Source organism: Filicampus tigris, chromosome 10, assembly GCF_054856515.1.
Source record: "Filicampus tigris isolate MCC_2025a chromosome 10, RoL_Ftig_1.0, whole genome shotgun sequence".
NCBI lineage: Eukaryota > Metazoa > Chordata > Actinopteri > Syngnathiformes > Syngnathidae > Filicampus > Filicampus tigris.
Window position 1 is genome coordinate 12265569 of NC_141226.1, and position 7011 is coordinate 12272579.

Consider the following 7011-nt stretch of genomic DNA (forward strand, 5'->3'; position numbering starts at 1 on the left):
ACACTTTATCCTATTTTGCCGGTCCGCCCGCTGTCCACGATCTGGGCACCCTTCCATCATTGTAGCTCCGTCCTTGAAAAAATAATCGTCCTTCGACCTCATCCGTCCTCGTCCTTTTAAAGCGCTTCTGTCCTTACATTTCGTCAGTCCGTCCCACAAAAAAAAAAAAAAAAAAAAAAGAAAGCGTCCGTGCATGACCCGTGGGAGAGATGCTAACGGAAGAGATTTCATAATTCAAAAACATTTAAAGTATCGTTTCGTGAGTGTACTGAATTACGAGCTATGGTAAGACACTGCCATTTTGAAATGCGTATACGACGTCACTGCGCATTTATGTCAAGACAGAGCATGCGCAGATTAGACGCAGCCTGGCCGTTCCGCTTGAACTGTTTACATGATTGATCGCTTGGCAAAAAGAATATACCACCCCTGTGAATTCAAATGAAATTCCATTTTCAGTTTTAATTCGATTGGGGCGTTTATATGGAAGATTTTCTTTCCGATTGGTCATTCGGGTCCTTTCTAAGCGGAATACATGGCTCTATGTAAACCCGGCTTGTAATTTTCAGTCGACAGAAGTGACAAAATGGCCGCCCCCTTGATGTGGACAAAAAAATGTGTGGATCTTGCTGCAGCTTAACTCATATTCCACAAACGCAATGTTAATCAGAATGCCATGTTTAGATTAGTGAAGGTGCAGAGAATATATTATTGGAAATATTTTTGGGGGTTGACCTCCCCTTTTTAATAATTTAAAATACTGTATATATTATGAGTTTGAGCCTATATTTATTATTTATTATTATTTTAATAAACTCCTACAAATAAATGCTGGGTGTTCTGTAGTTTGGGATGAACCACTATTTGAGGAAATAAGGCACTTTCTTTTTACAATACCTCTAAAATAAATGCTTCCTTCAAATAAATGCGTCTGCAACTGAGTTTCAGATACCATTTGAAAAAGAAATCCTTTCTTTAGCAAACAAAGGCATCCTCTTCAGTGAATGCCTCCTTCAAATAGTTATGATGTTGCTGATGTTGAGCCAATACTGTATTTGAGGAAATGTGATGCTTTTGCAAATGAAGGCCTCTCAAACACCTCTGCAGTTTAAGTTTGAGCCACTATTTGAAGAACCGTGGTAGTTACATTAGTAAAGGCATTTTTTTTCAAATAGATGGCTGTTACTCTCTGCAGCCGTAGATGCCTCATCTTACTCTGTAGTTGAGTATTAAACCACTATTGAAGAAAATCATGTGGGTGTAGTAGGTGCCTCTTCCAAATAAATGCCTCCTACTCTGCAACTGTTGAACCACTATTTCAGTAAACATAAACAAGTAAAGGTCTCTCATAAGGACACTTCTGTAGTGGAATTTGAATCTGCAGTGAGTTTGACCAAATCCATTATTTTAACACACATACATAACCCAAAAGCAAAGCGTCATTATGCTAGATTTCTTGGAATGAGGCGCGTCGGGCCTCACACACTTAAGTGAACTTTGGCGGTCGCTTCACGGTTCAAAGGCGGGGGGGGGGGGGGGATGGGGTTCACGTATTGTGATGCAGACTTGCTGTCATAGCACATTTACCGCACAGGCCTCAACGAGGCCGCGAGCGTCCCACGGCGGCTAAAAATGTGCGCCTCACCAAAAGCATCCATCACGAGCCTTGTATTTTTCCAACGGTCGCCCGGTGGCAGCAGGAAGGAATCTAGGCCTCGCGAAGCGGGAAGGGGAAACAGGGTCCGGAGCGTTGCTCGCTGGCATCGAGGAAGAGCCCGAGATGAATCACGCGTGAACTTTATTGTTCTTGAAATTTGACGGGAGGCCGCGAAGACGACGTTCCCATGATCTGTACGCACGCCGCACATGACTTCCGAGCACATGTCGCTGCATGGACGATGAACCCGCAGAGATGCGGCCCCGGCACTTGTTTTGTCCTCCAAGGACAAAACCCCTGCAAACACACATGCTCCGCAAATGTTGACCTCACTCATACCGCTTTTGTTTTTTAATATTCATCTTCAGCTTAGAGGTGACAAAAGCGAACAAGACATTTTCTTATGATGAACCAGAACCTAATGGTACAGCTTATGTACCTTAAGAAATAATAAGAGTATACAGATAAAAGGAACGGTATAAAAAAAGTATTTAAAAACAGCAAAAAGACAAAGAATTACAAATAATTAAAAAATAAACAAAATACTAAAATAACCTGAACAATCAAACCACAGATTCGATTTGTGAAAAAAAAGAAAACAATTTGACCATATTATTAGATACGTATTAGGGCTGTCAAAAGTTAAAGCGTTTACTGTTGAGATTAATTTCAATGTTATAAAGTGTTAAAAACAATTAACTCAGTTAACTCAGTTTTATTTACTTCCTAAGGCAGCTGACCTCTGCTCACTTTGCAAAGAAACTTGGAGGAGAGTCACTGTCGCAAAGATGCACTTTTACGCAGTTTCACTAAAGTTGCTCAAAGGCTCATTGGAGAAATCCAAAACAATTTGCACACTTTGCTAAGCCGAATTCAAATACCATATTAGTTAGGGCTGGAACGATACACTTTTATCCCAATCCGATACAGATCCCGATACTTAGGTTGTGATCCGATACGTATTTTGATACGTAAATATTGTAAAAAAAATATGTAAAAAAACAAAACTGAGGACATGTCTCGGTTTCCAAAGTTTTAACTTAAGAGCCATTTGACATTTGTCCAAGTGTCATGATTGAGAAGTGCATAAACTGTTCCAGTAACTGTTCCTGATACACAGGAGTGCAATATATAAAATTCAATTCACAAAGCTCAACTTTAAGCACCTCAGATGTTCCAAAAGTATGTTATAGAATGTGCAAAGCAAAACATAAGGTATCGGAAGTATCGATACTTCATCAATGTATCGATACTTGGTATAAGCATAAAACGTATCACGATACATCACGATACGATATTTTTCCCAGCCCTAATATCAGTTGTACGTCTTTGGTGTATCGTTCAACAGTTGTATTTTACAGTAAAGTAATTGTAATTGTAAAGCTATCAGAACAGTCTTTGAATCCAAACATACTCTGATTAAAATTTGCTAACCCAAGCCCTTGTATGGAATATGTATTAAAATTGCAAATTTGTATTTAATTTTTCTACTGCCTGATCCGATGTCATCTTTTCCCTCCGAAACACCTCTGAGAATACTTTGTGCCGAGCCAGACTAAATTCGAACCGGACTCTGTGAAGATTCTCACAGGACAATCAAATGAGCATTGTCGGAAAGCGGAAAGCGACACCCGCCGCCCCGTGATCCCAGATGGGAACATGGAAAACGACATCTCAGCTCTTCTCACTTGGCTGTTTTTGTTATGTTTGCCACCATCACCTCGACCTGCTAATTCGCCAGCTATAGTGAACGACTTTGGAAAACACGTGTCGGTTTCAGGTCAGGTGAGCTCGTGCGGTATGAGAGAACACAGAGTACCCGTGTGAATTTGCTTCTGGGGGGCTCAGATTAGCCTCTTTATTGCTTTGGAACTATTGACGTGTTTTTGTGGCTCGCATGCAAACAAATGACTCATGGGCACACACCAGCCCGATCCGAGCACCTTTGTTTTTGCTTCAAAGAGGATGAGGGTGTGAGGGGTGTTAGGCTTAAGACAAATGTTGAGTTGGTACCCTTCTGCTCAAGAAAGAAAAACCCATAGTGCTGACTAATAACTTGAATCTATAAATATAATATAATATATAATATATAATAAAATATTTAATGAACATGAACCAATGAAAATCAGACATTGCTTTTGAAATGTGCTTCAACAGAATATTTAAAAAAACAAATGACACAGGCTTGGACAAAAATTATGGTTTACCCTTAATTTTTTTTTTTTTTTAATGAGTTTTTAACTTCCAGAACTCAGCATTGCCTATGTGCCTATGACTATGATCTGATCCGCCTATCCGCCTATGACGGATGCCCATTTAGTAAGCGATAAACGATAGATGGGTAATTAAAAAAAATAGTCCGAAGCCCATTTTTTTCCTGTCTATCTTTTCGTCTATTTTCGAAGCCTTTTAATCCACCAGGATTGTACCTTTGGCAACAACGTGACATGGGAATATGATTAAAGTAAGCAAAACGTTAAAGTAAAACTTTTAAGAGTTAAAGCAGCAGCTTTATATTTTATGTACACACACACATACATATTAGGAGAGTAACGGTTCACAAAAGTCACGGTTCACTACGTACCTCTGTATGGAGGTCACGGTTCGGTGCGGGTTTGGTACAGCAACTATCTTTTACTGTCTGTCTACATATGTTGCTCCACCATTTGTGTTCAAAAATCCACTTTGAAAACCTAGCCTATTGGTGCTAACTGTTACCATTTCAATAGTGTGTTTCATTGTTTGGTAGCATTACGCTAAGAAGACTAAGGTAGGGCAATGTTTTAAAAGGTGTACCGTAATTATTATGTTTTATGTTTAGTTTCAGCCGAATGACAGCTCGTTGAGTGACTCGTATCTCAAGATAGCACTGTACTGTAATTGTAAATTCAGAGTTAGGAATCTTTACAGGAACTCTGTCGCTGTAGTCTGCATCATCAGGCTATGCGTGTTTGCATCCATCTTGATTTGTTATGACCATTTTTTGGTGTCACTTGGATACGGCGGTGTTAATAGCGATCTCTCATCCGCTTCCACAGTCAACAATGCCTACTTCCTTCTTGAGCTCCTTTATCGCCACACGCTAATAAAACAGCTTTTCTTAGACTTGCGTGTGGGAGAACAAAAGTTTAGAAAAAAAAGTTTGGGAACTGCTTTACAGGAAGCGTCAGCCTCCGACGTTTACGTGTCCTCAGTGGGAATTCCACACGCACGACATGTGAGGAAAACGGGCACCAGGAAGACAAACAATGAGCAGACGTGCGTGTCCACAAAACTCACACCTGACGTCAAGCTCCCGAGACTTCAGCTCAGTGAGCATGGGGGGGACAAACGTTTGTTCTCAAGGGGTCCACAATTGTTTTTTAAAACTGGACAGTTGGGGCCAGGTCATTGGTTGAGAGAAAAGTTCAACTGTGAATGTAATGTAAGACGTTAAAAAAAAAATTGAGAATAGTCATTCATTCATTATCCATACCGCTTATCCTCACAAGGGTCGCGGGCGTGCTGGAGCCTATCCCAGCTGTCTTCGGGCAGTAGGCGGGGGACACCCGGAATTGGTTGCCAGCCAATCGCAGGGCACACAGAGACAAACATCCGCACTCACAATCACACCTAGGGGCAATTTAGAGAGTCCAATCAACTTACCATGCATGTTTTTGGAATGTGGGAGGAAACCGGACTACCCGGAGGAAACCCACGCAGGCATGGGGAGAACATGCAAACTCCACACAGGGAGGAGGCCGGAGCCGGGATCGAACCCACGACCTCTGAACTGTGAGGCGGACGTGCTAACCAGTCGACTACCGTGCCGCCCAAATGAGAGAATATTGAATAATTTATTTTATTTTTAAAAATGTATGCTTAATGTAACCGAATTGTTTAATTGATTATAAAAAAAATGTTCACTCATTTTTATTTAAAATTAAAAATGTATTTTATTTAAAACAATCTGCATGGAAATTTGTTTATTTTAATAAAATAATTCATTTTTTAAAATTATATAAAAACAAAGTTTTTCATTATCATGTTATTTATTATTTATTTATAATCACAAAATAAAAAAATCAGGAACTGAAAAATAAATTATACACCTAAATATATAATTTTTAATTTTATTAATAAATTGTATTCCTTTTTAATTTTATTATATGTGTATTGCCCTGGGCGGCACGGTGGTCGACTGGTTAGCACGTCCGCCTCACAGTTCAGAGGTCGTGGCTTCGATCGCGGCTCCGGCCTCCCTGTGTGGAGTTTGCATGTTCTCCCCGTGCCTGCGTGGGTTTTCCCCGGGTACTCCGGTTTCCTCCCACATTCCAAAAACATGCATGGTAAGTTGGTTGGATTCTCTAGGTGTGATTGTGAGTGCGGATGTTTGTCTCTGTGTGCCCTGCGATTGGCTGGCAACCAATTCAGGGTGTCCCCTATTGCCCGAAGACAGCTGGGATAGGCTCCAGCACGCCCCGCGACCCTTGTGAGGATAAGCGGTATCGATAATGGATGGATGGATGGTGTATTGCCCTGCGATCCCGCCCTCTCTCCCAAAGTCGCCGTGACCCCATTGAGGACAAAAAGGGTGTATGGCCGGATTTATGAATGTTTTGGATCCTGTCCTGGGATTTGGTCTGATGATGGATGTGTTGAGCTGCAGATCCTCAAAGAGAACATTCCAGAACTCTGACTGCTGTCTTGCAGTTTAAATTGAGCGTTCACATCGATTATTGCATTTTCATCATTTCATATTCATATAATTGGTGTACAACTCACACTTACACCACTCGTAGCGCAACGCCACACTCATTGAGTCCGGATGAAGCTATACGGTCGCCATGTGTCAGCAATCAACATTTTTGCCTACTTCAGTGTGTAAAATAATGCTAAAATATGATTAGCACACTTTTGTCTAATCCCGGGTACACATATTACACTAAGTGCAAAATTATATTAAGATAACAAATACATTTGATACATTTACGAATTCCAAGAATACCTTCAGAATGCCAGTAGGTGACACTATAACACCACCTTCTGCCCAGTGGTTCTTAATTTTATTATAATTACAATTATGATAATAGTAACAACAACATTTTTAGCATAATCATGATAACAGCAATGTAATAACAGTAACTATAATTCATAATAATCATGTTAATAATAATATATAAGATCTAACAGTAACAACAGTAGTAGTATTAGTTTTAAAAAATGCTGAATGAATGTTTATGAATATGAGACGTCGACTTTGAAATGTGCTTAGTGATGAGTTGGAGTGTCTTAAGTATTTACTGACTGAGTGTCTGTTGTAATCCAATAAATTCCAGTCCGTGTTTCCCCGGGAACCCTTCTGCCTCCCTTGG